Source organism: Squalius cephalus, assembly GCF_949319135.1.
Source record: "Squalius cephalus genome assembly, chromosome: 1".
NCBI lineage: Eukaryota > Metazoa > Chordata > Actinopteri > Cypriniformes > Leuciscidae > Squalius > Squalius cephalus.
In genome coordinates, this window is record NC_137122.1 from 55,363,164 (window position 1) to 55,378,584 (window position 15,421).

Sequence of the window (15,421 nt, forward strand, 5' to 3'; positions counted from 1 at the left end):
GTGAGCCTACAAGCGCTGCCCCGGAGGAGGCAGACCCAGCCCTGGCTTTCTCTGTCCGTCCGCTTCATTGCGGTTATACTTGCACAGAACGCAAGCCTTAGGACCTCAGACCAGCTCTTGTCTGTTAAGGAAATCAGCAGAAAGGGAAGGCTGTTTCCAAGTGAGGTTGGCCCACTGAATGGTGGTTGCCTTCATCTTGGTGAAAATCCCGAGATGCACGTGTCCACTTAGGTGGTGAGCTCCTCTGAAGTGAGTGTGTGCTCCCGCCTAGGCGTTGACACAGAGTGCTTCGCTGAAAGATATTCTAGAGTTGGGGGCTGGGCAACACCTATAGTCGAACCACTGCTTCTCGTGGTCTCCCTTCTCATGAAGCCAGTTTCACTTGAGCCCGGTTCGAAGTGACGGCTTGCTGCGCCATTCCCCTCCTATGGACTGGATACGTGTAGAGTTCCCTCTTAAACCGAACCCTGTTGAGTTCCTCCACACCCTCCGGCAACGGACACGGCGGAGCGTCCGAAGCCAGGCCTACCACTCGTATGCAGTGGTGGAACTTGTGCTAGGCTGGGTCCATATGTTGTGATCCCCACGGTGATCCCATATGTGTATTCTTCCATGATACGGCTCCCTACGGCGAGCCCGTGTCTTCCCTTGGCAGAGCTTTCTGCCGTCACTGTCTGGTGAGTAGCTCCCCCCGGTTATAGGCTGGAGCCTCCCCAGTGACATTCCATATGTTGTACTGCCGTCAATTCGCCCAGTCCATATGTGTATTCTCCACATGTTACCTCCCTGTGAGCAGGATGTGGCTTTCGCGGCGTCCCTTCCTTCCATGTACAGGGAACACTTTCCCAGTGGTCCTGTAGGAACAGCAGTGACTTCCCTGGCCTAAAGCCCTGTCTCTTACGCGGGGAGATCAGGAGGCTTCTGTCTAGGCACTGGAAGGTGGCAGCGCTAGTGCCGTTTTCAATAGATCCCCATTCATTCGACGTAGACTACGTCTCGTCGTAGACGTTCTCGACTGAAAGGGAACGTCCTGGTTGTTTGTTGTTTTTCCTGGTCCTGGACGTTTTTCTTTCTCTTGCTTAACCCTCTGGGGTCGACAAACGCGCCCGCGCGTTTTGCTGGATTTTCGTCACATTGTAGCACAATAAACTTAAATTACTCCGTCATTTATGGTCATACAGAAAAAAGAAATATAAAAAAAGAATCTGTGATATTTCTACTTTTGTATGTGTCCACTTACAATCAAATCAAAACATTGTGCTTTTGTCAAATAAAGAAAATAAACAGAGTGTGCTTTCTGCCTCCCCGTCGTGGTGAACTTTTTTTTCTTGAGCACGTCTATAAACTGAAACCAAACTCAGCGAATACTTGTCACACATTTATGAGCCAGATACCTTTATAAACATTTAAGTGTGTACTTTTAAATGATCGGATTCAAACTGAAAACAAATATTCTCTGTTTAAGTCATTTGTATAAAACCAACAAGATGTCCAGCTTCTCAAACGCTTCCTCATTATTTTTAATTTGACCACGCCCACGCGCGCAAAAGAGATTCACGTGCAAATCTCCACATGGAACGCGAACGCGCTCGTTACCACAAAAACAAAGCACAAAAAAAACTTCACAAGTCTCTGCTTTTCGTCGAGTTTGAAAGACGCGCCGTGAGCTTACATTGGATTTACGTCAAAAGAAGAAGAACGCGATTTGAAGACAAGAAAGATGTAAGGTAAGAAATTCTTACATATTAGTTTGTTATTGTTGCATAAATTTCACATTGCAGTTGAACTGTTGCTAGATATATGGTGAATATTATAATATTTAGACCCGTGTTTACTGTTACTGTGTTTGTGGATATCTGCTCAAACGTAGATATGTATATGGTAACCGTAATGTTTCATATTTTGGAACGCGATCGCGTTTGAAAAGCAAAACGCACCAAACGGCTTCATGTTTTTACTATTATCTCATTTCATATCATCATAACGAATGGAAACATTTGAAGTAACATATGATAATCAATATTTTTTTCTCTAGCTTAGTTGTTACTGAAATCTTTTGGAAGATTTACAGGCTGCTATAGGTTATTGTTATTATTATTTTATGCAGCACTACAAACCTGGTGTTCATTATATTATGTATTGTTGGAAACATTTGTGTGTGTGTGTGTGTATTCTGTGAATTTTAAAAAGCAATTTTAACCAGAAAAATCTAAAATTTATTCCCAAAATTGTGCAGGTATTTCTCTTGATATCAGTATGTTCACTTTTTTTTTTCCTTTCAGGGCCCAGATACCACTGAGTCCTGCTGACTTCAACATTCACATGAGTCTCTGTACATGAACATGGTAAAGTGAAAATCAAACACCTTGGAAATGAAAGGTATGTACAATGTTTTTAGGAATGGCACAAAGGTGTCACGGTTGATGAATTCATTGACTCTTCCTTGCGTGTGTTATGTGTGTGTGTGTGTGTGGTGTGTGGGCTTGGTCGTTGATTATCCTCCGGGAGAATCAGCGGCAGGTGATTCTCATTTCCAGTGCCTATTTATACTCACCTCGTGCGTCTTGTGTTTGTCAGATCGTTGTTTTGTGGATGTTTCCCTTTCTGTTCCTGTTCCGTCTCGATTCCTCGTGTCTCCAGCCTGTGGTTCATCTGGGAGATTCCTCGTCGCAGTTTGTCTTCACGTCTCGTCTTCACTGGGAATTCACTTCACTCATCTGACCGTGTTCTTCGAGTTGCCCATGCAAGCCTGCGTTGCCAACGCACCCATTCCTGAGTTCTCCCGCTGATGCTGAGTGAGATCGTGAGACCTGCCTGTTTTGGACTGAGACGGATCTATCATCTTCATACACTTTCTGAGTCTGGTTGCTCATATTGTTCAATAAAGAACCAGTTTTACTTGCTATTGTCTCCGCTGTTACTTCACGTCACAGAACGATCTGACCATTATGGAGGCAGCTAGCACACCCGAGCTCGCGGATTACTTCGCTCACAGCTCGGCTCGTATGGAACGGCAGGAGGAACATCTCGCCGCTACTGGACGAGCGGTTCAGGTGTGGGTAACGCAGGTGTCCGGGCTCACCCAGCAAATACAACAACTGACGATGCCCGCTGCACCCAACCCCACCGCCGGTTCCCCCCATTCCTCCCGCATCCGATCGACAGACTGAACCCCGTTTACCGACACCTGAGAGATATTCGGGTGAGCCTAACTATTGTAGAGCTTTTTTGACCAAGTGCTCTATGTTCTTTGCCCTTCAGCCTCAGACATTTTGCACTGAAGATTTGAAGGTGGCTTTCGTGCTCACATTGCTGTCTGGGCGTGCGGCTCTGTGGGGGACGGCGGTATGGGAGAACCAACGAACATGCTGTTCCTCGTTCGCGGCACTCTCGGAGGAGATGAAGAGGGTGTTTGACCGGGCAGTCACAGGGAGAGAAGGCGGCTCGCCAGCTCACGGACATCGTCCAGGGAGAAAGACCCGTTGCTGACTATTCCATCGAGTTTCGCACCCTCGCCGCAGAGTGCCGCTGGAACGAGGAGGCGCAGTGGGATGTCTTCCTGCATGGGCTGGCTGACCGCATCCAACGCGAGATCTACACCCTGGAGCTACCCACGAGTCTCAATGGATTGATTGACTTGGCACTGCGAGTGGACGCTCGCCTGCATCGTCTGGAACAGCGCACTCATACTAATCCGGCTCGCAGAGTTTTGGGAGTTCCTCAGCCCAGCGGTCGTGATGCGGTCAGCCCCGTCGACGATCACGAGCCCATGCAGGTGGGTCGAGCCCGGCTCTCCCGGGAGGAGAGGGAGAGAAGGAGATCCAGAGGGTTATGTCTATATTGTGGAGGCTCGGGTCACTTTCTCAATAACTGTCCCGTAAAAGAGAGAGCCCGGCAGTAGAGAAGAGGATTCTGTCGGGCGGGGTCTTCATCCAGAAACCCTCTTCCACTCTCCTTCTGGTGAGATTGCAGTGGGCAACTCACACTCATCAGTGTCAAGCACTTATCGACTCCGGAGCGGAAGCTAATTTTATGGACTGGTCACTTGCAGACAGACTTCAGATACCCACCATACCACTTACCAACCCGATCTCCGTCAATGCTCTCAATGGTCAGGAGTTACCCACGATATCTAACACCACCATTCAGTTAACACTCATCACTTCTGGCAACCACTCCGAAGAACTGTCATTTCTGCTTCTGGACTCTCCTCACAGCCCCATTGTCCTCGGTCATCCCTGGCTCGTGCAGCATAACCCCAGGGTTGACTGGGGACATAACTCCATTTCTGCCTGGAGCACTGAATGTTATGCGTCTTGTCTTATGTCTGCTGGTTCGTCTTTGTCCAGTTCTGTTTTGCAGGAGGAGTCGGTGAATTTGTCAAACGTGCCCGTGGAGTACCTCGACCTGAAGGAAGTGTTCAGTTAGTCCACAGCTGCTTCTCTTCCTCCGCATCGTCCCTATGACTGTGCCATAGATCTTCTGCCAGGTACGTCTCCGCCTAAGGGCAAGTTATACTCTCTTTCTACTCCCGAGAGGGAGGCCATGGAGAAATACATTTCTGATTCTCTGGCATCCGGGTTAATTCGACCTTCCTCTTCTCCAGCGGGGGCGGGGTTCTTTTTTGTGGGGAAGAAGGACGGATCCCTGCGACCGTGCATTGATTACCGAAGGCTGAACAACATCACGGTAAAGAATACTTATCCTTTGCCGTTGATGTCTTCAGCCTTCGAGCAGTTGCAGGGAGCCTCGGTCTTCACAAAATTGGATTTACGTAATGCTTATATCTTATTGGTCCGCATCAGGAAGGGAGATGAATGGAAAACCGCTTTTAACACCCCCAGGGGGCACTTTGAATATTTGGTCATGCCCTTCAGGCTTTCCAACTCCCCAGCGGTTTTCCAGGCACTTGTCAATGACGTGCTGAGAGACATGGTAGACCAGTTCATATATATCTACCTGGATGACATATTGATTTTTTCTTCGTCTCTCCAGGAACACATTCAGCACGTCAGACGAGTGCTTCAGAGGTTGCTAGAGAATGGGCTTTTTGTCAAGGCGGAGAAATGCGCTTTTCATGCACAGTCTGTCCCTTAGGTTACATCATCTCGTCTGAGGGAGTGCGTATGGATCCTGACAAGGTTAAGGCTGTGGTGGATTGGCCAAGTCCAGATTCCCGTAAGGCCCTACAGAGGTTTCTGGGGTTTGCCAATTTTTACCGACGTTTCATTCGTAATTTCAGCCAACTAGCCGCTCCTCTGACAGCCTTGACCTCTCCCAAGATGACGTTCAGGTGGTCCGATATAGCCGAGGCTGTATTCGCTAACCTGAGGAGCCGCTTTGTTTCCGCTCCCATTCTTATAGCCCCTGATCCATCACGTCAGTTCGTGGTGGAGGTCGACGCGTCAGAGGTGGGGGTAGGTGCGGTACTCTCCCAACGCTCTTCCACAGACGACAAGATGCATCCTTGCGTGTTTTTTTCTCATCGCTTATCGCCTACCGAATGTAACTATGACATTGGTAACAGGGAGTTGTTGGCGGTCAAGTTAGCGTTAGAAGAATGGCGATATTGGTTAGAAGGGTCGGGGGTACCTTTTATAGTCTGGACTGATCACAAGAATCTGGAATACATTCAATCCGCTAAAAGACTCAACTCCAGGCAGGCTCGGTGGGTTCTTTTTTTCGGTCGTTTTGATTTTTCTCTCTTGTACCGCCCGGGTTCCAAGAACATCAAACCCGATTCTTTATCTCATATTTTTTATCCATCTGAACGCCCGTCTACTCCCGAGTGCATTTTACCCGAGACTCTATTCGTCTCCACACTCACATGGGAGGTCGAATCGAAGGTCAAGACGGCCTTAGAAGGGGTAACGCCTCCGCCCGGTTGCCCACCGAGTCGGTTATTTGTGCCGGAGGGATTATGGTCCAACGTCATTCAGTGGGGTCATTGTTCTAACGTAGCGTGCCACCCAGGAGTAAACCGTACCAGTTTTTTGGTCAAGCAATGATTCTGGTGGCCCTTGATGGCTCGCGACATTCGAGATTTTGTTTTGGCTTGCTCGGTTTGCGCCACTGGTAAGACTTCCAATCAACCTCCAGATGGGTTACTCTTACCGCTGTCTGTCCCTTCGAGACCCTGGTCCCATATTGCGCTAGAGTTTATCACCGCCCTCCCACCCTCTCAAGGCAAGACGGTTGTTTTAACCGTCGTGGACCGGTTCTCGAAGGCGGCTCATTTTATTCCCTTGCCTAAATTACCTTCTGCCAAGGAGACAGCGGTGACTGTCATTGATCACGCCTTTCGTTTACATGGCCTCCCGATGGAGGTGGTCTCTGACAGGGGGTCCCAATTTGTGTCCATATTTTGGCAGGAATTTTGTAAATTACTGGGGGCCACTGTCAGTCTGTCCTCGGGTTACCACCCCCAGAGCAATGGTCAGACTGAGAGAGCCAACCAAGATTTGGAGAAAATGTTGCGATGTGTGGTGTCTAAGAATCCTTCCTCCTGGTGCCAACAACTTTCTATGGTGGAGTACGCACACAACTCGTTACCAGTGTCATCTACGGGCCTGTCTCCGTTTGAGTGTAGTCTAGGGTACCAGCCACCAATTTTTTCTAGCCTGGAATCCGAAGTCGCGGTCCCCTCCGCTCACGCCTTCGTCCAGAGGGGTCACCGTACATGGACCAGAGCCCGTGAGAGTCTGCTCCAGGTAGGGGCGCGTACCAAGGTTAAGGCCGATCGCCACAGGTCAAGACCTCCCGTATACGTCGTCGGTTCCAAAGTGTGGCTTTCTACCAAGAATATTCCTCTCCGCTCCGTTTCGAATAAGTTACCTAAATTCATTGGCCCGTTTCCTGTCACCAAAATCATTAGTCCGGTGACAGTCCGACTCAAACTTCATCCTGCGTACAGGAGAATTCATCCCGTATTTCATGTGTCCAAATTAAAGCCCGTATTTTATTCTCCCATTAATCCGCCGGCCACCGGTTCCCCCACTGCCGCGACTCGTAGATGGGGAACCTACTTATTCGGTAAGTCGTATTCTGGACTCGAGACCGAGGGGACGCGGATTTCAGTATCTGGTGGACTGGGAAGGTTACGGTCAGGAGGAGAGAAGTTGGGTTCCTGCTAGGGACATCCTGGATCAAACCCTTATTGATGATTACAATCAACAGGTAGGATCTCCTGGGAACGCCAAGAGGCGTTCTTAGGGGGAGGGGTACTGTCACAGTTGATGAATTCATTAACTCTTCCTTGCGTGTGTTATGTGTGTGTGTGGTGTGTGGGCGTGGTCGCTGATTATCCTCCGGGAGAATCAGCGGCAGGTGATTCTCATTTCCAGTGCCTATTTATACTCACCTCGTGCGTCTTGTGTTTGTCAGATCGTTGTTTTGTGGATGTTTGCTGATGCTGAGTGAGATCGTGAGACCTGCCTGTTTTGGACTGAGACGGATCTATCATCTTCATACACTTTCTGAGTCTGGTTGCTCATATTGTTCAATAAAGAACCAGTTTTACTTGCTATTGTCTCCGCTGTTACTTCACGTCACAGAAGGTCTCTGTCTTTGGATCATTGTTTTCAATAAGTGCTTTTTTGTCATTTGTTGTGTATCTTTGGATTATGTTGTGTTGTAAATAAATCCAAACAATCAAAAAGCCATTCTTTTTTAAATCTCCTCATTCTTTGTGCAAGGTTGCTCAGAATGATAGGGCCTGATGGCTCCTAATAGGGCCGTTAGGGGAGGGTCTTTGTCTTTCTCAGGTGTGAAAAGCTGTAAAAGGTGTATTAATGACGTGATCACACCTCCCGCATAGAGCTTTCTCACACAAAACACATCTTACAAATTTTAAATCAATATATTGTCTTATCTGAATGAGCAGTCAGGGTGATTTTCACATAGTTTTGGAGCAAATATTCTAGGCTATGTGATACAATTTTCAAAAGTCTTGTGAATAAATAATCAGTATGGGTTTCATGACCTTATTTCAGTGAGATTTTTTTTTTGTATTTTCACAAGCCACGCATAAATGTCATTATCTCAAAACTACAAACTTTTACATACATGCTGCTGATATATTATTGTAGCAGAGTTTGTGCTGAATACAGTGTAATCAGACTTTAGCCATGAAAATGTCACAAGTAACAGAAATAAGCACAAATGCATGTTATGTATGTTGTGTATCATTTATTTCTCTCCATATACCCAAATCAGTCAAGATGTCAACATGGAGAATCACAACAAAACATGTCCCAGTTTTCATGCTACTACAGTAGTGTGCATAACACTGTTAGCTCAGCAAACAGACAGAAGTAAAATACTGTATCCAGTACAGGTTACAATTACAGTAAATAACAACAGCAAACAAAAAATAATCTTAAAAAAAAAAAAACGACAATATTGTACAGAAAATACTACAGTAAACATACTATACAAAATCTCTTCGCCTAGCTGGATCTGGCCAGAAAATTATCAACAACATCACAAGCAATATCCTCATTACCAAGACAAGCCGGGAAGAACCGTCTTGAATGTCGAATCCATCCTTGCACAGCTGCGGCGTCGACTTGGTCACAGGTGTCCTCCATGGCCTGAATGAGGGGTACCTGAGCCTGGGGCTGGAGATCGTAAACCTTCCACCGCCATGCAGAGAAAAACTCTTCAATAGGGTTTAGAAATGGAGAGTATGGTGGAAGGTATAGTGCTGTCAACTGTGGATGGTGTTGCAACCAGTTCTGGACCAAAGCAGAGCGGTGGAATGACACATTGTCCCAGATGACAGTGTATTGCATCTGGTGCATTTCATTACCTGCTGTGACAATGTGGTGCAGTCGGTCCAAAAATGTGAGAATGTGAGGTGTGTTGTAAGGGCCCATTTTGGCATGACGGAGGAGAACCCCATGCTGTGAAATGGCAGCGCAAAGGGTGATGTTACCCCCACGTTGCCCTGGGACATTGATTATAGCCCTGTGGCCAATGATATTTCTGCCTCTCCTTCTTGCTTTTGTGAGGTTGAACCCTGCCTCATCAATATATATGAATTCATGCAGGATTTCCTCAGCATCCATCTGCAAAACTCTCTGAAATACAATGAAAGACAAGATTGTGTAGTTCAGGATAGGTCTAGTATACACTCAATGTAAAAAAGTCATGTGTGCAGTATGCAACATAACAGTGCTAAAGTGAACAATACAAACCTCCACATACTCATGCTGCAGCCGTTTGACCCTCTCTGAATTCCGCTCAAAAGGCACTCGATAAAGTTGTTTCATTTGAACCTGATGTCTTTTCAGGATGCGTGCCAGTGTTGACTGAGAAACCTGATGGACATTATTGAAAATGGCATGGTCACCGATAATGTTTGCATGTAGTTCTCTGAGCCTGATAGCATTATTGGCCAAAACCATGTTTATTATCTCTCTCTCGTTCTTGCGTGAATATGGGCCCCCTTCCTCCTTGTCGTTCCCGACCCTCAATCCTATGTAGAGAATAATACATGTAACTTATTGTACAATGTCACAGGAAGGGGTATCACAAGTGCTGATATGGTGCATACAATAAGCGGCTGATTACTGTAACTGTAGACAGATCTTCTTTTACCTGTTTTCCTGTCGAAAAGTCCTTATGACAGATACCACTGTACAGTGTGTGCAGAATTATTAGGCACGTTGATTTTCTGATCATATTTTATTTCCAGGAACATTTTGCCAATTCCAAACCATATTAAACTTAATAACTACTATTAATTTTCTATTTAATCATGTATAAGTGATATATAATTGTTCATGAAGGCTGGAAATGAAAAATGTCTTATTTTCAGGTGTGCAGAATTATTAGGCAAGTTTTCTTTTACAGATAAAATAAGCCAAAAATGAGATTTAACAAAGACTGAAAAGTCAAAAATTATTAAATCCCCATGAGAAGAATGCAAAACTAATGCAATACTAGAGATTACAGTTAAGGCATGACCATTGGACAGTGAAATGCTCATTGGGTCAGCAGGGTCAGACAAAAACAGGTGGAGAAGAAAAAACACATGTTAACTGCAAAAGAATGAAGAATTAAGGTGAAGAATTAAGTGTGAAACCATCAGGAACCCTTTAGTCTTCAGCGCCACCATTTTCCAGAACTGCAACCTACCTGGAGTCTCCAGAAGAGCAAGGTGTCAGGGTCTCAGAGACTTGGGTTAGGCAAAGAATCCTAAAAAATGACCCCCTCTTAATAAGAGTCACAAGCTGAAGAGTAGTAAAATACATGAAGACTGTTTTTTTATAGGCTTTATAGACAGACAGATTGAGAGTGACTCTTGAAGGACCAGCACCACATCCTCTTCTACCACTGTTTGAAGAATTCATCTTCCAGAATACATTTTAATACGTTTTGGGAGTTTATTTTTAGTCCATCTCCTACCCTGAAGTCCGTTTTGCAGAGATGGACTAAAAATTAAAAATTGGTGCTGGTCCTTCAAGAGTCACTCTCAATCTGTCTGTCTATAAAGCCTATTAAAAAACAGTCTTCATGTATTTAACAACACTTCAGCTTGTGACTCTTATTAAGAGGGGGTCATTTTTTAGGATTCTTTGCCTAACCCAAGTCTCTGAGACCCTGACACCTTGCTCTTCTGGAGACTCCAGGTAGGTTGCAGTTCTGGAAAATGGTGGTGCTGGAGACTAAAGGGTTCCCGATGGTTTCACACTTAATTCTTCACCTTAATTCTTCATTCTTTTGCAGTTAACATGTGTTTTTTCTTCTCCACCTGTTTTTGTCTGACCCTGCTGACCCAATGAGCATTTCACTGTCCAATGGTCATGCCTTAACTGTAATCTCTAGTATTGCATTAGTTTTGCATTCTTCTCATGGGGATTTAATAATTTTTGACTTTTCAGTCTTTGTTAAATCTCATTTTTGGCTTATTTTATCTGTAAAAGAAAACTTGCCTAATAATTCTGCACACCTGAAAATAAGACATTTTTCATTTCCAGCCTTCATGAACAATTATATATCACTTATACATGATTAAATAGAAAATTAATAGTAGTTATTAAGTTTAATATGGTTTGGAATTGGCAAAATGTTCCTGGAAATAAAATATGATCAGAAAATCAACGTGCCTAATAATTCTGCACACACTGTATATCTGCTAAGATTTGGCTGAACTCTCAGTCCAGCCTCCCTCAGCGTCAATCCGTGGTTCACAACATGGTCCACTAGTGTTGCACGAATGTCATTTGATAAGTTTGGTCCTCTTCTTCTTTGTGCACGTTCTCCTCCCGCTTCAGGTCTTCCTCGACCTCTGGCTCGGCCTCCTCTGTTTACTCATCCTCTCACCCTCACTGACTCCTTCCTTTTGTACTCCTCCTCTCACCCTCACTGACTTCTTCCATTTGTACTCCTCCTCTCACCCTCACTGACTCCTTCCATTTTGGTTGAAGGTAGGTGAACCTACCTTCTTCTTCTTATTATTATTATTATTATTTTTATTGGCGGTTGGCAAACAACTTTTTAATGTGCATTACCACCACCTATCCTACCGGCTGCATTTTAATAGTGCTTAAACCTGATTGGTGTGTCCACAATTTAGCAATCATGTGTTTGTGCACCTGATGGCCGTGTTTAACAGATTGGCTCATAGGTGTGGTAATTTGACAGTCAGTGCTTTGGAATCGCAAGGAAGTGATATCATGATATACTTCTGTGTCTGATGTATACAAATGTGTTTAGTGTTTTGCAAATCACTGTGTGTAATGTTTTGCAAATAGTGTGAAGCTGACAATGTGCTTACAGTTGTGCAAATCTAGCCTTGTGTTTTGCTCCTTGAGTGTAAGGTTTTGCTAATTGTGGGAAAAGTTTAATTTTAGTGTGTAAGCAATCGTAAAAAACTGTAAGTTAACCTGTGGCACCTTTAGACGTTTATTTTTTTTCTTCTTCTTCCATATTTAGCATGATTAATCAGCATATTAAGAGCATTTCATAATAAACAATGTTATAATTTGAAAAATTATTTAGAGATGAAGTGAAGACAAAAAAATCTGAAATTATTAGTTAACTTTATTTTGTGCTCATGATGAGAGTTTTGCTTATTAGATTATGTATGTTGTTTGTTTTTAGTAGTTTATTACTTTGAGTAAAATATAAAAATGGCCCATTCTTTTCTTAAGAGGTAAACCTGCACTTCCAGAATGTTTTCTCAGTCCCGACTCCCAAGGCCTTCCATGTGCCAGAAACATAGGTGTCTAAATGTAACATAAATACATAAATAAATACATAAAAATAGCCTGATAAAACATCTGATCTAACCTTTTATATTCATATCCAAATGGGTGAAATAATTATGTGTGTTTTCAAGTTATGATTTTCTGATTCTTTTTGTATTAGACACTATTCTAATATGAATATTTAGAGTTTTCTTGTCTGGTTGACATTTGGCTACATTTAATTTTGAGAAATTAAATGGTAAATACTCATCTAACTTTGAGTTTCTGATTCCTGCTAATTTCTGATTTTAAAGTTAGATGCCTGTGTTAATATACTATATTCAACACAGTACTATACTTACAGTACATACAGTATACAATATATTCACCTCAGTTGTGATTATTATACGTTTTTATGCAATTGCAAAAATGTAATCACGATAGTCTGATGTGGAGTGTCCTCTGGTGGCTCTCAAGGGCTCTCCAGCTGATGACCGTTACAAGTAAGTTTCCCCTTTTGTTTGTTGTTTTGGCTAGACCTTCTCCTGAAGATTGAATGCTTCCATTTTCTTTGTTTAACAAAAATAAATAATTGTATTTTTGCATCATCAAGTGGTTGGCTCACATGACTGAAGGGAATCCTCCACGTTTACTTTTCTCCGTTTTGATTTAATTTAATCCTGTTATCCTCTCCCAACCCTATACTGGGAGAGCTTTTAACATGTTACAATATATATATATATATATATATATATATATATATATATATATATATATATATATTTTTTTTTTTTTTTTTTTTTTTTCTGTAACTGCATGCTTTGGATGCTGTGTTCTCCATTTATGTTGATGTAGTGTCTATTGGTTGATCTGAAGTGAAATAGCTCGACTCTCCACACATCCATATAGAGAAGCAAGAAGAAGAAGACAGAAAATAAAAAGCACAGAGGAAATATTTTCGTGAAGCTGCACTTTTATTTTCCTTAATTTCAATAGCATCTTTTTCAGCTGGAATCTTTTCTTTTTATCCAGAACTAGAGCTCACTGCTTTTTGCAACGACACTGATACATTTCTCCATATCTGGAAATAACTATTTTACATCAACAACTTTATCAAACGTTGTGAAAGTCATTTATTTCTTGTAAAGAGTTCATGATTTCTATGGAAGTAAAATAATGTCAAATGTTTTTGAAACAAAAAGCCTGTTGAATTGCACTACTTGAAAAAAAATAGGCATTGCATTAACCATGCTTGCATTTTAATGCATTGTATTTTTAGGGCTTGCATTTTTATGGGCTGAAATTCAACATGGTTGAATATTTAAGCTGTGAATATTTCAATTAAAAACATTTCAAACACATTTTCATTATTAAAAATTCAATAATCCATATTCACCTTTCATATTTCACTTCCAAAATATTCAAACTGTTTAAAAATACAAATATTCAACAGGCAATTTTCGGTCCATTTTATTTCGCTTTGCAAATTCGCTTCCACAAATTCAGTGGTTCAAATTCGACAGTAAATTCAACGTAACTGCAGGAAAAGCAGTAGATTACCGAGATACTCTCCATCTGCTGTTAGTCAACCCCACCAGCAGGTGGTGCAAAAGCTCGTGTTGTTGACGAAGACAGAGCAACAGTTAGAGCAAGCCATTCAGTCATAAAATGAAAATGATTATCTGTGTCAGTATATATGCGGAAAAGATGATAAAGACACAAAAGCTGTGTTTATGTTTCATTCAATAACTTCATTGTTACTTTCCCTGTGTAGCCTACATGTCATCAGCTTTCTCTACATGAACAGGATTATAATCGGTTTCCCTCAATACCTCATACTCAAGGATTCCCCTTCCGTCGGGACAAAACGCTTAGTTTATGGACTAATACAGAGATATAAAAGACCAAACTCGCACCTTATTGGGGATGTAGGCTGTAGGCTACTATAGGCTAGATGGACTAAGAATATGAACGTATTGGGGGGGGTTGGGGGGTGTGTATGTCAAAACAAATATTGCATCACAATAAGTGTAATTGTGATTGTCAAAACATTTGGTAACTAAATAGAATTTTATGAAGTTTAGTGACAACATGTTACAATGTTTACATTGTACAATGACTGGTAGGATAGTTTTTATTATTGCTTGACAAAAATTTCAAGATTTTAATTCCATTCTTGTGATTTGATTCCGATTTTGATTCAATATTGACTAATTTGGATACATGTTTATTTTAAAAAAATTTTTAAAATTAATTTAAAAATTAATCTCACCTAATGCTGTAAACATAGAGGGCCCAATCTGCTGGTATTATTAAAGGTTCAAAATAACAAATTAAATTAAATATAATGTATTTTTGTTATAATAACAATTATTTAATGACATAAGTAAAAATATAATAAATATGTAATATAGTGCTCAGCAAAATCTCCTCTCAAGCAATTTTTTCTATTCAGTTAACATGCTATGGTCATTAAATGGCTTTCCTGAGGTAAATGTAACGTTATGTGACATAATTGTTCTCCTGCTGTTATATTGACCTCTTTCCGTGGTTGAAAAACACTAATTGGTCGATATTATGTATACTTTCGGTAAGTTGTACTGCATCTTTAAATAAAAAAGTAACAGATGATCAGTTCATGTGCACTTGAACTGAGGCACTCAGCGATCTGTCACGTCACATTTACAAGCGCCAAACGTATTTTTGTCTGAATTTCGTAATACAATTGACGGAATCTAAGAGCTGAGAATTAGTTTAATATTAAAAGTACCTCTTTGCTCCGCAATTTTTCTGTGCGTGAGAAAATGGATGTGTGGCGTGAGAGCGTGTGAAAAGTGTCAATTGCGTGAGTCTCACGCTCAATGCGTGAGAGTTGGCAGCCCTGTATGATCACTTATATGCTACGTGTAAAAAACAACAACTGAGGAAGAAGAGTCGGCCAATAGCCACTGACAGAAAGTTAGTTTTATAAGGCTGCACTTTTAAATTTGCTTACATTATATTTGAATAGCAGTGGTCTCCAACGTGGTGCCTGTGAGTTTCCCGCTAAACACATTCTATAAATAGCCCCAACTTGCAGTCGGGGTTCCAGACTTCAAATGGTAGCCTATAATTTTGCGACCTTTTCAACTAAACATTTCAATTTCAACTTTTGCCTCTACAAAATTACCCAACTCTCTTTGATTATAGGCTACGCTGTCATTTGCGTTGCGTATGAGAAACATCAA